Below are 16,634 nucleotides of genomic sequence, written 5' to 3'. Positions count from 1 at the left end.
AGCCTGGACTGGGCCCCTTCTGCTCTGGGCAGCGCTGCAGATTCCTGGGGGGAGGAAGCACTCCAGGGCAGGCTCCTGAGGAGTGGGTCCTGGGAGCACTGAGGTCTGCCTGAAAAGGGAGGAACTTACTTCCCTCCCTCCCTCCCTCCCTTCCTTCCTTCCTTCCTTCCTTCCTTCCTCCCTGCCTCCCTCCCTCCTTCCTTCCCTCCTTTCTAAGTAGTAGCAGCAACAGCCTCCCTCCTTCCTAAGTAGTAGCAGCAGCAGCAGGGGCTCTCAGAGAGGTGGGAGGCGGTTGGGGTAGAGGACTGAAAAGCTAGGCCTGGGCTATGGGGATGTGCACAGTGCTTGGGCTGGGGCCTGGACTCCAGCCACATCTGGGCTGCTGCATCCCTTTAGACATGGACCTATACCTCACCAGTCTTTTCAGTGGGAATGATCCCTGAGTGGGTTCTGCATGCCCAGTTGGCAGAGTGGCCAAGGGGCCGCCAATGTGCCAAGTTTCCCAGTCAGGCCTGGCCCCCGGGAGGCCCTGCTAGTACTGGGACAGTGGACCCTTGAGAGAAGCCATGGGGGCCGCAGGGTTCCCACCGAAGACAAAGAGCCCAGTGTGGGCTCTAGCCTCTCTGCTCTGACCAGCTGCAGCTGCCTCATTGGCAAGGGATGGGGGTGGGGGTGGGAGTGGGGGTGGTTAGTGGGGGTCACGTTCCCTTGGCCAGGGTTGCAGCAGGACAGTCCCTGACCAGCTTCTGGTCCCTTGGTGACAGCTGAATTTAAATGCATCCTGTTAACCTACAAGACCACTTCCAAGAATTTACCCCCTGCATCATAGCATGTGAGCCTGGAGATGAATGGCAAGGACAAGGGACATTGAGGCATGTGCTTATATCCTCACCCTTGAAGGCTAAAATCTCAACTCTCCCACTTGTCACCTGTGTGACCTTGGGCAAGTTACTTAAGCTTTCTGTGCCTCAGTTTCTTCATCGGCAAGATGGGATTGATAATGAAAATAACAGTACCTACATCAAAGGGTTTTGCCAAGGATTAAATAAGTTACCAATGATAAAGCATTCAGAATAGTAGAGTATTTGTCACTTAACATGTGTTTGTTAAATAAAACACTTGCTGGCTGAGCTCAGTAGCTCACATCTGTAATCCCAGCACTTTAGGAGGCTGAATAGGGAGGATCACTTGAGACCAGGAGTTGGAGACCAGCCTAGGCAACACAGTGAGACCTCATCTCTATAAAAACTCAAAAAATTAGCCGGCTGTGACAGTGCACATATGTAGTCCCAGTGACTTGAGAGGCTCAGGTGGGAGGATTGCTCAAGCCTGGGAGGTTGAGGCTGCAGTGAGCCCTGACTGCACCACTGCACTCCAGCCTGGGTGACAGAACAAGACCCTGTCTCAAAAAGAAAAGAAAAAAGAAAAAGAAAGACCAGGCGCGGTGGCTCACATCTGTAATCTCAGCACTCTGGGAGGCCAAGTCGGGTGGATCACTTGAAGTCAGGAGTTCAAGACCAGCCTGGCCAACATGGTGAAGCCTCATCTCTACTAAAATACAAAAATCAGCCGGGCATGGTGGTGGGCACCTGTAGTCCCAGCTACTAGGGAGGCTGAGGCAGGAGAATCGCTTGAACCCAGAAGGTGGAGGTTGCAGTGAGCCAAGATCACACCACTGCATTCTACCCTGGGCGACAGAGCAAGAATCTGTCTCAAAGAAAAGAAAAAAAGAAAAAAAATTGTTGTAGCAACATCATTTTTATTAGGCTAAACTATATGAAGTTGCCATTTTTGTAGGGCTAGCAAAGATTTATTCGTAAGAATTCTAAAACTAAATGGCCACCCAGAGGAAATGTGATAAATTATGGTCCGTGTATGCCATGCAGTGCCATGCAGCTATGGGACAGACTGGGAGAGTTCTGTGTGTGGGCATGTGGAACAGCCTCCAGGACTGACACACCCACACAGAGGCAGTGTGACAGGGACCAGGGTTGGACCAGGCTCTGATGCTTCCTAGCTGTGTGACGTCAAACACAGTAACATCCTATGACACTGGTCTCACTGGCCCACTGTGACGGGGACATCACTGCTCCACAGTCAGCACAGACGGGGTGCCTGCTGCCTGGCACTGGGAAGTCACTGACATCTTTGAAGGAGGTTTAGCCCTCTTCCTCCTTGGCCTCCAGCCTCATACCTAGAAAACAGTGCCAGGCTGCTTTCCAGGGTCCAAGCCCTCCTTCTGAGAGGAAGCCTCCCCTGTGGGCCTCCTAGTTTTGTACCCAAGTTGTTCAAACAGCTGCCAGACTGTAGAGGAAGAGAGAAGAGCACAAGGTGGAGGGTTGCAGAGCTGCCTTTCCAAGTTCACCTCTCACTGAACTCTGGGTATTCCACCCACCTACCTCCAGCTCCCCCTTGCCAGGGAAATGCAAGGGGAGAGGGAGGAGCAAACCCCGGGAAGATCTCAGGTCTGGGCTCTAGGTGGGGCTGGTGGAGCCAGCTCTTGCCAGGACCCCCAATAGCCTCCTCCCCTCCCCCAATCATACTCATTGAGGATATCTGCCCCAGGCCTTCTGGGCAGGAGAGGAGGCAGTCCTGGGCTTCCTGCCCTGGCGCAGGCAGCCTCCTGTGTGGCTTTGCATTATTAATCAGTTTTCCTCTCTGGGCCTCAGTTTGCTCATCTGTTAAAGCCCTACTCTCACTTTGCTGGGTTAAAGACCTAATAATGGGCTGCGTGCAGTGGCTCACACCTTTAATCCCAGCATTTTTGGAGGCTGAGGAGGGCGGGTCACAAGGTCAGGAGTTTGAGACCAGCCTAACCAACATGGTGAAACCCCATCTCTACTAAAAATACAAAAATCAACTGGGCATGGTGGCACCCAGCTACTCAGGAGGCTGAGGCAGGAGAATCGCTTGAACCTGGGAGGCAGAGGTTGCAGTGAGACAAGATCACACCACTGCACTCCAGCCTGGGTGACAGAGCAAGACTCCATCTAAAACAAAAAAAAAAAAAAATGGAAAGATGCATTTGCCTTGACAGAAGTCTGCTAGCTCTGGAAGTAAGATTATCCTTACTTTGCCCATGGCCTTTCTAGCCAAGCCACACCCACCCAATCCCAGGAAGCTTCTGGAAAGAGTCTCCTTGGGGTTCCCCAGCCCCTGGGAAGGGACGGAAAGTGGGTGTGACTTGGCTCACAGCCCTTCCCTAGGCAGCTGGCCAGTGAGGTCACTGAACCAGCCTCTGCCCTGGCTCTGAGACTCCTGCTCTGTTCAATGGGTTTCTGAGACCCCTGCCTACTTAAAGGGACCCTGTCACGGACCAGGAAAATCTGGCCTGACCAGAATACCTAACCCCACTCAGGCCCTACCCCTGAGGATATGTTTCTCATCTCCATGCAGATCATGTGCCTTGAAAGGCCCTGGGAAGCAAAGCCCTTCTGGAGACAGCACCCAGGTGTATATTCTTTCATTCCTTCCCCCAATCATTCAGCAAGTGTGTATCAAGCACCCACCGTGTGGCTGACACTGTATTGAGCACCCACTGTGCGGCTGACACTGTTCAGACACTGGTGATAAAGTCTGAACAAGACAGACAAGGTCTCTGGTAGACCTGTGTGCACACTTGCACACAAACTTTCCCAGGTCACACATGCACTTGGTCTAGTACTGTGCCATGCACATGCAAAGGGACATCTAACTCATGCCCGTAGAGATCACGTCAAGATCAAATGCATGCGAACAGGCTTACATGAACCTATGCTGCAAACCCACAAGCACATGCACATGCAAAGGTCAACTCCAGCTCCCACCCTCATGTCCCCAATCAGTGCACACGCACCTGCTGACTCCGGCTGGGTTTGTACATGCATGTAAACACACACCAACGACAGCAGATACAGGCACAGGAATCTCAGGCCCACACACCCTTACTCAAATCACGTTCTGTTCATACAACATACACAGACAGATGTGTACACACCTCACATACACGCATGGAGCATCCAGCTAACTACTGGGAAGAAATAAAGGTAGGAGACAGAATGGCTCTTTGGGGGTCAGAGAAGGGTGCAACTGCTGCATCTCCAAGGATTATAGAGTGGAGGCCAAGACTCCTCTTATGCATTACAGGCTGGTGTCTAGCCAGCCGGCCCTCCTCTCCTACCTCCACTGCTAAGGGGGTGGCCCTCCCAGCCCATTTTCAGGGGCAGTTGGACAAAGCTGGGAGACTGCTTGAGGCCCAGAGCTGCCCTCAGGAAGCTGGGCTGGCAGAGCCCCGACGTGGGGAGACCTGCCTGTGGCCGCAGCTCTGCTGGCAACCCATCGTTTCTCATCACAAGTGCCTTCTCACTTCTGGCCTTTGCTGGTTCATCTATAATGTGGGGAGAGGGTTTCCCAACAGTTCCTTATGATGCCACCCTCCCAGGAGGCCAACCAGTCTGGGACTCTGAGAACCCCTCTCCACCCCAACGAGTCCCTCACTGAGGCAGTGGCTCTCAACAAGGGTGGCTCTGCCCCTCAGAGGGCACCAGGGTGGTTTCAGTCCTCAGAAATGATGGAGTCGCCGCTGTCATTCAGTGGGTAGGGGACAGGAAAGCTACGCTAGCCAGAATTCCACTTCAGATTTGTTGTTCATCAGCTATTCTCCTAGATATTCAGGTGGGTAAAAAGCCCGGGTAACCCATCCTAGAACCTAACTCTGGTTTACAAATGAGTATTTTTTGGTGTGGCTTTAATCCATAAAACATTTTTCAAAGGTGCAACTACTGAAGTCATTCTGAACTAGAGGTCAGGTACAGCAACATGACTTTCTGCTCTTAAATCTAAGGGTAGGCCAGGCTCAGTGGCTCACATCTGTAATCCCAGCACTTTGGGAGGCTGAGGCGGATGGATCACCTGAGGCCAGGAGTTTGAGACCAGCCTGACCAATATGGTGAAACCCTGTCTCTACTAAAAATACAAAAATTAGCCAGGCGTGGTGGCATGCGCATGTAGTCCCAGCTACTCAGGAGGTTGAGATAGAATTGCGTGAACCCAGGGGGCGGAGGTTGCAGTGAGCTGAGATCATACCAGTACACTCCAGCCTGGGCAACAGAGTGAGACTCTGTACCAAAAAAAAAAAAAAAAAAAAAAAAATCTAAGGGTAGGCTGGGTGAGGTGGCTCACACCTGTAATCCCAGCACCTTGGGAGGCTGAGGTGAGAGTACTGCTTGAGCCCAGGAGTTCGAGACCAGCCTGGGTAACAAAGCAAGACTCCATCTCTATTAAAATAATTTTATTTTTTAAAAAACCTAAGGGTATATTTTTAATAAATAGGTGCTCAAGGCTGGTTACTTCATTAGCTCTTGTAGTGTGGTCATGCCACAGCATTCACGTAGGGAGGTGGAGGGCCTTTTTCATCTCTTATGCCAGTATATAGTTGGTTTTTGAAGTCAGGTGTCTAGGCAGGCTTATTACCTAGGAATATCATAACAGGAAAATGAAGAAGGCCTTTTTTTTTTTTTTGTCTTTGGAGACGGAGTTTCACTCTTGTCGCCCAGGTTGGAGTGCAATGGCGCGATCTCGGCTCACCGGAACCTTCGCCTCCTGGGTTCAAGCGATTCTCCTGCCTCAGTCTCCCGAGTAGCTGGGATTACAGGCATGCACCATCGGGCCCAGCTAATTTTTGTATTTTCAGTAGAGTCGGGGTTTCTCCATGTTGGTCAGGCTGGTCTCGAATTCCCGACCTCAGGTGATGCGCCCGCCTCTGCTTTCCGAAGTGTTGGTATTACAGGCGTGAGCCACCTCCCCCTGCCGAAAAACGCTTTTTAAAACGTGTTCTCTAATGGGTCCGGGAGTCCGCCGCGGTCTCGGGCGCCACCAACTGGCCTTCACGAGAACTGCAGGCGAGGGCCGGCCGGGCTCCAGGACCAGGGACAGCGCCCCGAGTGCCTTTCCGAGAACGGTGGGGACCCGGAGCCGCCCGGACAGCGCCCAGAGTCGCCAACCGCGCGCTCGCCGCCCCCGACACTTCCTCACCCCTCCCTCACCCCTCCCTTACACGGAGGCGGCTCCAGCGCCCGTCCTCGCCCTCTCCCGGCGCCAGGCGCCGCACGTCTCCCAGCTCACAAGGGCGCACCTGCACCCGCCCACCGCCCCCTCCCGCGGGACCCGTTCTCTCGGTGCGCAGATCACGGGGCCGCACCTACGCGTTCTGGGATCTCTGTGATCCTGACAACAGCCCCGTGAGGCCGATCATGCAAGAGTTACATGTCTACCATGGCTAACGGGGGAAATTGAGGTGTGCAAACAGAGCAGATCCAGCTCTTCCGAGCTCCTCGGGACCTCAGTCCCTATCACCCGTGCACTGCGGCTCAGTGGCACAGCCCCTTTTAGTTCCCGAGGCCCTGTGCCAAGCGCTTTCATCCAGTCCTTAAATCCACCCTGTAAATTAGGTACAATCATCTTCCCCATCTCACAGATCAGAAAGCCAGGGTCCCAGAGACCTAATGACTTGCCTAAGGATCAGTGGATGCAGATATGGCTACAAAACCTCTCTGAGGTCTTCACACTGCTCTGAGTCACTGTGAGGGACGCTCCTGCCAGGAAGAAAGTCCTTCCCACAGCACTCGCTGCCCTGCCCTGGCTGCTCTGTCCTGGCATCCTCAGGGGCTTGAATGCCTTCTGGGGTAGGATGGGGGGCATGCAGCCTCGAGATCTCTCACAGAGGAACCCAATCTCCCCATCCTCACAAGCTTTAGCCTCACAAAGCGCCTCCCCAAGACACACAGTAGGTGCTTAATAAACCTGTTGCTTGGCTGAAGCCCTTCTTTCCAGGAACCAGGGCTCTAAATGCATCACTACACAGCCCAGATACCGAGCAGGGCAGAGTGAGCCAGTGAGGAAGGGCATAGGCTCGAGAGCTGGACAAAGTGGTTCCAACTCAGCCTTTTTTTTTTTTTTTTTTGTGAGACAGAGTCTCGCTCTGTCGCCCAGGCTGGAGTGCAATGTTACAATCTTGGCTCACTGCAAGCCTCCAGGGTTCAAGCGATTCTCTTGCCTCAGCCTCCTGTGTAGCCTGGGCTGCAGGCGCCCACCACCATGCCTGGTTGATTTTTGTATTTTTAGTAGAGATGGGGTTTCTCCATGCTGGCCAGGCTGGTCTCGAGCTCCCAACCTCAAGTGATCCTCCTGCCTCAGCCTCCCAAAGTGCCGGGATTACAGGCAAGAGCCACTGCACCCAGCCCCAACTCAGTCTTGAGCTGTGACTGTCAGCCTTAGTTTCCAATCTGGAGAATGGAGATGATACTAGCTCTTAGCTCACAGGTGATGGTGTGTTAAACAAGGTGATGTACACAGACACCTTCGCATAGTGCCTTGTGCTCACAAGCGGCTTGCACGGTGGTGGCTGTTAACACCGTTGCCAGTAGGGTCTTCTTTGGGATATACAAAGCCCAGGAGCCCTAGCTGAGTCATGCCCTCATTTACCTCAAGGGTAAAACAGGTGGGCAGGAGGATCAGAGGAAGATGCTGCAAATGTAGTCAGGCTGGGGTGGGGACAGAAGGAGGAGGGAGATGGCTGGGGCACGGTGCCTCATGTTTGTAATAATCCCAGCATTTTGAGAGACCGAGGCAGGTGGATCGCCTGAGGTCAGGAGTTCGAGAACAGCCTGGCCAATATGGCGAAACCCCATCTCTACTAAAAAAACAAAAATTACCTGGGCATGGTGGTGCATGCCTGTAGTCCTGGCTACTCAGGAGGCTGAGGCATGAGAATCACTTGAACCCAAGAGGCCGAGGTTGCAGTGAGCTGAGATTGCACCACTGTGCTCTGGTCTGGGCAACAAAGCAAGACTCTCCAAAAAAAAAGGAGGGAGAGGCAGCCATCCTTGGTGGAGGCAGAGAGCCTAGCAGTGTCTGAGACCCCCTGCCTCATGACGTAATCTCTGAGCCTCAACCCTGATCAGCCCTATAGTCTTCTTGTTTTAGTGAGGACTCCATAAATGTTCAATGAATGAATGATGTCCTACATTGACTATGAACAAAAAGAAACAGAAAGTCAACTTTAGTCCTATCATAATATATACAAGACCTGGCATCAGTATGGGTTTGGAATCACATGGACCCGTGCTTAAATTCCTGCTCTGCCACTTCCTGGCTTGTGACTTTGGGCCATTTTCATAACCTCTCAAAGCCTCAGTTTCTTCATCTGTAAAAGGGGATGGTAATGATAATAAAAGTACTTACCACATAGGATTGTTCTTAGAATTCAGTGTAAAGAGCTCACCCCTGGCACATAGTAGGCACACAATAAATGGGGACTGTCTTTAGTACTGCTACTGGACACATGCAAGGACAGTTATGAGCTGAGCCAGGAAAGCTGAGTTCTAAGCCCAGTGCCACCACTGGCTCACAGTGTGACTGTGGGCAGCTCCCCAGTTTCCTTCTCTAAATAATGAGGCCCCTCCAAGGGCCCTTCTCAATCTGATTTTCTGGGGCAGCATAGCCCCTATTTGCATGGTGGGCAGAGAAGTCTCTTGGAAACAGCTCTGCCCACCAGTCTGTCTCTTCAGACCACGCCACTGAAGGGGGTGGTGTTCCCATGACAGGGAGGTAGGCAGGCATCGCTGGGAGTCTCAGAGCCTCATCTGATAACTGCCGTGGCCCCATACAGACCTCTTAGGACCCGCCCCACTCCAATGCAGGGTGCAGCCCCAGAGCCCCATCACATAGGCACCGGGTTTCAGAAGGGAGAGACCTGTACCAAGGTCAACTGTGTGCCCCTAGGTCCATCTCTTTGCCTCTATGAACCTCAGTTTCCTCACCCACAAAATGTGGATGAGTCTTGCTGGCCCCAAGGACTCCGGCACACCCAGCAGCAACCCAGATGTGAAAGTCCTTTGTGAATTGCTCCCATCAGGCATAATCATGATAATTACCGTCTGTCAAACGAGGGGGTTGGACCAGCTGATCTCTGTGGGCTTCTTCCCAGCTCTGAAGCTGGGGATTTCTTGGGGTTCTGAGTTGGGAATTCACACAGACATAGGGGGCCAGGAGAAGTCAGGGTCTGCAGGATTGTGTGTCCAAGGGAACCCCTGAAAAGTCATCCCCATTCATCCTTTTCCCCAAGCCAGCCTGGGGCACTGGGCCCCAGGGATAGGCCATGGGGAGAGGGAGCTGGAAGCTTCAGGGCCAAGTCCTGCAGGTGTGAGCCTCCGAGTCTGAGCCTCACCCCTGCCCCTGCCCAGAACTGCTCCCATTACCCAGAGCACAGACTCTGTGTGGTGCCCTCCCCAACCCCTTCTCATTCTGCATGCAATACACAGAAAGGGCTAAAAGTAGAGTCACACAACCCTCAATTCAAATCTCAGGCCCAGCCACTCACCAGCTGGGTGACCTGGGGCAGGCTATTTAACCTCTCTGAGCCTTTGAGGGTTGCTCTGAGGATTAAATGAAATAGATTCATGAAAAGTGCTTACACACGGCCCAGCAAGTGCTCAATGAATGCCCCCACCTGCATCCAATTGCTCAGGCCCCATCCTGCCTCCCCGCAACCAGCATCTTCCTAGAATTCCTGAGCTACCTGCCCAGTTCCCACCCTGACTGCCATGGGTGGGCCCAGCGTTGTAGAGTTTGGGCAGGTCCCAGGCTTCTCTGCCCATCGGAGGACTACAGAGCCCACACCTCTCCAGCCAGGGAGGGCTGTGGGCTTTGGGGACTGGGACAAGTGAGGTCTTTGTCCCAGCAGCTCTGCCCAGTCCTGTTTCTAGAGGCCGGGAGCCCTGGGAGAGGGGCTATACGGGCAACCGGCTATCCCTGACAGAGCTCCCACACCTCAAGTGAAAGGCAAGTGGTGAATGAGGCAAGGCTAGAGCCTTCAGCCCCATGGTGTCCTGAGCCTGCTGCCTGGGTGGGCACAGTGCCTACAGCAGTCTGCCAGGGGGTGGATGACCTCTCTCTGGACCTCCAAGATAGGGTAAGACGCAAGAGGCTGGTGATGGTGACATCAGCTCAGGCCTTGTCCTGGCAGCCTCTCGAGGGTCCCTGACACTGCCAACTTTTGAGCGAGAAGAATCAGGGCTGCCCTGGAAATTCTGGCACCAAACCTGCAGGCAGGAAGAAGTTCCCAAGGTCACCCTCCATCAGCCACCTCCACCCTACCCCTCGAGCCCTAAATCAAGGAGTGGGGCCTTGGAGAGGGCTGTCCTCTGAGCGGGGTACTGAGATGGCTTTCCCTCGCAGAACTGGGGCCCGGAGTTCAGGAGCCAAGCAGAGGGTTGGACCCATCTGCCCCACCTCCACCTTCCCTCTGCTGCCCCCACAGCCTGGCTGCGGCAGACACATGGCTCCTGTGGCCTTGAAAAGGTCACAGCCTCTGAGGTGCTCAGGCGTCTGATCCTCACCCACTGCCCCCCAACCCCAGCCTTGCCAGCAGATCCACATTCTCAGGGGAGACTGAGGAACAGGTACTGTAGTTTCAAGAAATATTGCAAGTCCCCCAGAGACACACACTTGAGGCTCACACAACACAGTCAACCAGCTTCAATTCATGGGAGCTGTATTGCAAAGAGAGAAACCACATCCTCCCATTCCACAGATGGAAAGGGAAGCTCAAAGAGCCTCGGCGGCTTGCCTGAGCTCACCCAGCTAGTGGGGTGGGGCCAGCAGGGGAACACAAGGTTCCTGACTTCCTGAACCAATGACAGCTCCTGGCTCCCCGGCTTTCATGGCAACCTAGTTCTTGGGTGGCTTGGTGCCTTGATCCTCTTGCCTGCCCCTGGGATGGAAGAGGCTGGAATCCTCTCCTTTGCACACTGGGAGAAAAGGAGGTCCAGGGAAACAGGCGAGGGGGCAATCCTTACACAGCAGTGGCAGGGCAGAGAACTGTGCCAGGTGGTTCCTCATTCCAGGCTAGTGGGCTCAGCCCGCCCCTCCCGTGTATCCCGCATTGATTTTGGGGAAATGCAAACTCCTCAGCCTGCCATTCGAGGCCCTTAATAGACTGACCCTGATTTGTCCCTACATATGCCTTCCATGAATCCAACCCAGTGTCCACATTGCCACCTCCCGCCCTTGCCCACGCTGTAGCTGGTCTCGCCTCCAGGAGCGCCTCCACTCCTGCTCTTGCTGTGCAACTCGTAATTCTACCACTAACATTATCATTTACTGAACAGCTAATATGTGCCAGGCAAGGACTCCTCAAGGAGGAAACTTACCCAGTTCACCTGGTGATAGCCATACCAACTACCCTGGAAATGTGAAGTTTCCAAGGTAGTTTTCCAAGGGAATAAGAAAAAATTCTTACTACCCTCAAAACACTGAAGAAAAGGCTTATTTTTTTCTGGCTGTGGAGAAATATTTGATGTTTTTAGAAAAGATTTTTCTCCAGATTTTTCTGGTGTTTGCCTTTCCTTCAGTGTGTCTCTGTGTGTTTTTCTGAGTGCGGCTTTATATTTTTCAAAGCAGCTCCCAGCCAGTATGTCTGGCCCCACAAACAACATCCCCAGGGAGGCAGGCAAATAAAAGCTCGTCATCCCTGTTCTAGGGAGAAAGAAATGAGGCACAGAGAAGGCAGGTGACTTGTCCAAAGTCACACAGCAGAGACTGGACTTGGCATCCTGAGGACTCCCAATCTATGCCCTTTTTAGACCCAGCAGAATGCCTAGGATAAGCTTGGCACTGCCCTCAGTGTTTGCTCGCATTCGCCTTCTTATCCCTTGAAACATACCCATCAGGCAGGTGCTATGATCCCCACTTCCTAGATCAAGAAACAGACTCAGAGGGAGAGAGGAACTCACCAAAAGTTGTATGGCTGCTCAGTGGCAATGCCAGAATTCGAACTTGGGTCTGCTTCCTCCAAATGGGGGCCTGAGGGAGGGTGGCCTCGGTTGGCAGAGGTATTAACCAGTAGAGTGGGCAAGTCACTTTCTGTCTTTGAGCCTCACCTCCTCATCTGAGACAAGGCACCTGGCTGTGGCAGGGACCGCAGGACCCAGCTCATCTCTGTGTCCCAGTGCCTGTCACGGTTCCCGAAATCTACTACATGCTCATTAAATGCTTAGTGGGTAGGCACACGAGGCAGCTCTCACTGTGCTGGTGCAAAGCAGGAGTGTCACGTTCCTTTCTTCCAGTAGGAAAGGCTGGAATCCCAGTGGGACCTTTCTGTTTTGGGGTGCCTCCCCACCAGCACCCCTCTGCCTCTTTTTCCTTCTTCCTCTCTGAGTCACCACCTGCCTGCCAGTGCCGGTCTTTAGCCCTAAATACAGAGCACATTTTGAGGCATAAAATGTCCACAAAGGTGAGCGACAGCTGCAGCCCCCTACCCCTGTGTCCCCTCCTCCTAGGCTGACCCCAGGTGGCCACCCCAGGAAGCCCCGAGACTGGCCACCCCTGCTTGGCCCTAGTGTGGATCCAGAGGCTGCACTCTGCAGACAGTCCTCAGCCTGGGGCCCCATGTGCCCACACTGCCACCAGAGCTAAACTTCCTTTCCTCATTGGCACAGGGCTGCCACCTCACACCTCTGACTTTCCTCATCCCCCAGCCAGGCTGAGTTGCCTCCTAGAGCTGGAGCTGGGCCCAGAGAGCGAAAATGACTCGTCCGGGCCACACAGCCAGCAAGAGGCAGGGCCAGGATTGGACAGGGAATCAGCACTGTGGCAGGCTTGGCGTGAGTGCTGAGGGAGCGTGCTGGAGCTGGGAGCCACTCACTGCTCCCCATCTAGCATGCCTGTCCTCACCTAAGGCCTCACCTAAGCCCACAGAAGCACCTCTCCACAGCGCCAGTCTCTCAGAGGCACAGGGTGCCAGGGCCAGCCTGGCAGAGGTCCTGCCATGCAAGGAGGTGAGCAGAGAGTGCTGAGGACTCCCTTCCCTTCACACCAGCTGGCCCCTAGCCTTGCTGGGAGGACAAAGCAGAAACTGGGGCCTGGTAATGCCTCTAGCAAAAGTGGAAAGGAAAGGGAACCCCAGAGCCACTTGGAGCCTGCGCTGGGGCCTGTCCTGTCTTGGGAAGGACCTGCAGAACAACACCTTCAGGGGCAGCAAAGGAGCAGCCTGGGGAGAGGCTCCCCTGGTAACCCGGTGGGTGTGTGCACAGAGGGGCGGCAGGAGAGGAGGTGCTTCCCACCGAGCGGGAAGCACCAGGCAGTTTCCCTGGATTCTTAGGGTCAGCCAAGATGGGTCCACATGAATCAGAAAAGAGGGAGGAAGGGGAGGCTTTGCTGGGGATGGTTGGGGGCCTCCACTCCCCTCCCCGGGTGATGAAGCGTTCACATCCCACACGCAGGAAGCTGATGTAATGCATGCGTGTGTGCACCCATGATGGCCTGGGTGTGGGTGGGTGCGTGTGCATGTCTGCCAGGTTCATTTTTAAGGGCGTAGGGCGTCCTCGTGTTCTTCCTGCGTGCGCGTGTACCATGTGTGCACCCTGGAGGAGATAATGGAGGCAGGCAACAGCAGACGAGGGCTTCTGAAGAGGCTCTTCTCCTTGCTGACAACCTCCATCTCTCTGTGTGTACACACATGCCAGCATCTGGATGGTGTGTCTCTCAGTGTTTGTGTGTCAGGCAGAGTTGGGGGCAGGGGTCTTGGCCTGGGTGTGCCCGTGTGTTCCTGTGTCTGGGTCTCAGGGTATCTGTCAGTCAAACTGTATTTGCGTTTGTGTCTGGCCGTGCTCAGGTCTGGGTTGTTTGCACAGCACGTGCGGCTGCTCAGCAGCCTCTGACAACCAGGACAAAGGCCTCTGCAGACAGACGGCAGCATGGAGGACAGATCTGCCCGAGGAGTCCTCAAAAGGCCTCTTGGCCCCAGAACTTGACAGCAGGGCAGGGGCAGGGCCAGGTGAGAGAGGCGGAGGCCCCGCTGTGGGAGCCTGTGGCCTGAGCGCCAGAGACCTCTCTCCCTGCTGCCCTCCAAGAGGCCAAAGGAAGAATCCTTTTGTCTCCTAAGGGTGGAGGGTAGTCAGAGCCAGGAGAGGGGTCTCCTGAGACCCCTGCCAGGCAGGCATCTTGGGAAGAAGAGGAGAGGGTTTTGCCCAAGGAAGCTGGGAAGGTGCCAGGGTGAAAGCACCATTATGGTGCTCCATGGGACAACCCTCCCTCCATGGGAGGGGGTGGCAAGGTGAGCCTAGGACTCCGGACCCTCTCCTCAACCTGACTCAGCTTCTGGCCACAGGCACCTTCCCCTCCTGGCAGCAAAGGGGAACAGGTCCACATGGAGCACTCTACCACGGCGTTCCCCTTTCCCCCACCCCAACGCTGTGGAGATCTGCTCCCATCAAGAGTCAGAGAACCACGATTCTAGACCTTGCGGAAGGTGACTAGGTGACCTCAGGCAGTTCATTTAGCCTCTCTGAGCCTCAGTTTCCTCATCTGTGCAATGGAGGCTTCAGCCCCTGCCTTGAAATATTGCTGTGAAGGGGGAAATTGCTCGTGCCACCTGAGGATTAATCATTACCCTGGAATCCTTCCCAAGGCCATCCAGGAACACTCACCCCTTGCCAGACCCTCCGGCTGCTGGGGGCTCTCAGAGTGAGGCTGAGGTCCTGGAGGGGGCCCCCATGGCCAGCTGGACCTGACCACTGCCTCCCCACTCAGCCACAGCCCTCAGGGCCCTGTGCCAGTCCAGAAGCCCATTCAGGGACACCTTTGGCCAATGTTCTGTTTCATCTGCGAGGCAACCTTCCCCAGTCCCCCACCATAGCGTGTTTCCCCAAACACCCCCAGGAAGGAGGCACCACTACCTGTGCAAAGGGGCCAAGAGCCTCCTGGGAGCCTCCTGTGGAGAGGAAGTGATACCGTCTCACCCCATTGCCTTTCTCTCCTACTTCCACCTGGCCAGCTTCCCTCAGTGCCCCTTCCCTCAGTGCCCCTCCTGCCTCAGTGCCCCTTCCCTCAGTGTCCCTCCTGCTTGCCGCCCCAGGGGCCTGACCTCTGGCTTGGCAGGAAGGGGAATGGAGCCCAGGGACAGAGGCCAGTGCGCCCTGTGAGCGGTGGATGTTCTTCCCGACCCCACCACCAGGCCTGTGCTATGACCCTAACAAGGACTCCGAGGGCAGGCACAGGCTGGGGTCTAACTGTCAGGGTAGGGAGGGGGCCGCTCACCTCCGGAGACTGTGTGCGCGCGGGTGTGTGTACACAGGGTTTCTTCCCCAAGCCCAGGCGCCCCGCAGCTGGCACCAAACCCTGCAGGGCACGGAAACCGCCCGTGAATTCCCACCGAGTCCTCAGATCCTGCCGAACCAGGGGAGGCGACGAGGGGGCGCCCAACTGCGTGACGCGTGTGCCCCGCTCTGCCGCGGGTCAGGGACAGGGGAATTCGCCCTGTCTCTGGGGATGCAAGGACATCACCGCCCTCCCCGCTCAGGGTCGTTGATCTGAGGCCCCCCGCTTCCCTTCTTTGAGAACAGGAGCGCCTCCTCTTGGGGAGCGCTAGGGCTTGGGCCCCTCCCCAGGGATGGAGGAAACGCGCCCACTTTCTACAGTCCCTCCTCTAAACCCCAGGCGCTCCCACCTCGGGGTGGGCGGAAAACCGGACTCCCCACCCACCCAGGGGGGTGGGACCAAAGCCCCCTGGCCGAGGCCTGGACCAAGTCCCGCAGGCTAGGGGTTCAGCCGGCTCAGCCCAGGCCTCCCCCGACTTCTCCAGCCGCCGTCAAGCCCCGGCTGTGCGACCCCAGCTGCGCCCACCCCTCGCCCCTTAAGACCCGGGTCCTCCGCGCGTTCGCCCCCACCCTCCCTCCCCGCCCGCCCGCGCGGGGTCTTGGCTGCGGGCCGACGGGAGCCCGGACACCTCCGTCCCCTTCCCCTTTCCAGGGCCGCAGCCCCGGCGGGGCGCACTCACCCGCGGGCCTGGGCCGGGGGCGTCCTGGGCTCGGCACTCCGGTGCCCGCGGCCGCCGCTGCAGCTCTGCTCAGACGCGGCCGGCGCTCGCCGCCGCCGCAGTTCGGGGAGGGGGACGTCACATGACCGCGGAGCGCTCCTTCCCCGGCGCCGCTCCCCCCTCACTGCGGAGCCCGAACCGCGGGCGCGGGAGCGGCGGGGAGGCCCCCGCCCTGCAGCCCCGCCCCGCCGCAGGTCCCGGAGGAGGGCTCTGGGTGCCCCCATTTTACAGGTGGGGAAACTGAGGACCAGAGAGGGGCAGGAACTGGCTTAGGGTTACACAGCTAGACAGTGTGGTAGGACCTGGGCGAGAGCCCAGCGGTCCAGGCAACAGCTCATGCTCCAAGGAGACTGGGACAACTTCTGGAACAAGTGGAGACGTCGGGATAGGTGGGGGCCACGGCCCCCATGGGCTCCTCTTGTCTGCAGGGGCGGGAGGAAGGCGCACAGGCTTCGCTGGGCGAGGAAGCTGCTGCGCCCTGGCTGACGCCCTCCTCGCCCGGGCGCTTGGTGCGCTTCCTGGCAGAGGCCACGCGGTTGACCCTCGCCATCCCATTCGCGGTTCTTGGACTTTCTGGACTGGGCAGCTCGCCCCCGCCCCAACCTAACTCGGGCCCAGGGCGGGTATGGGGAGGGGAGCCGCAGGCCACGGAGAAGTGGAAGCACCGGGAGGAGAGTGGGATCAGGATAAGATGCGAAAACCCAGGCAGGAAGGGGGCGCAGAGATCACCCCAGCCTCAATTCCAAAGCCCAGGGAGAGTTAGAGACTTGCCCAACGTCCA

General features: G+C 56.1%; 1 protein-coding gene across 28 annotated transcripts in view; it reads right to left on the bottom strand.

Annotated features, from left to right (window-relative positions):
* RAP1GA (RAP1 GTPase activating protein) overlaps positions 1-15,962 on the bottom strand; it is a 74,373-nt gene extending 58,411 nt beyond the window's left edge. For 6 of the 28 annotated variants that reach the window (XR_011625069.1, XR_011625079.1, XM_071098998.1 and 3 more), the window contains exon 1: positions 15,815-15,932. The gene's annotated coding sequence lies outside the window, so the exon portion shown is untranslated. Of the gene's footprint in view, positions 1-15,075; positions 15,157-15,814 lie in introns of all 28 variants that reach the window. The other 22 variants (XR_988029.3, XM_071098983.1, XM_071098986.1 and 19 more) reach the window with 13 other exon arrangements.
* Between the last annotated feature and the right edge of the window lie 672 nt (positions 15,963-16,634).

The sequence above is a fragment of the Macaca nemestrina genome, chromosome 1 (assembly GCF_043159975.1).
Source record: "Macaca nemestrina isolate mMacNem1 chromosome 1, mMacNem.hap1, whole genome shotgun sequence".
NCBI classification, from domain to species: domain Eukaryota; kingdom Metazoa; phylum Chordata; class Mammalia; order Primates; family Cercopithecidae; genus Macaca; species Macaca nemestrina.
This window is presented reverse-complemented; position numbering and strand designations above follow the sequence as displayed.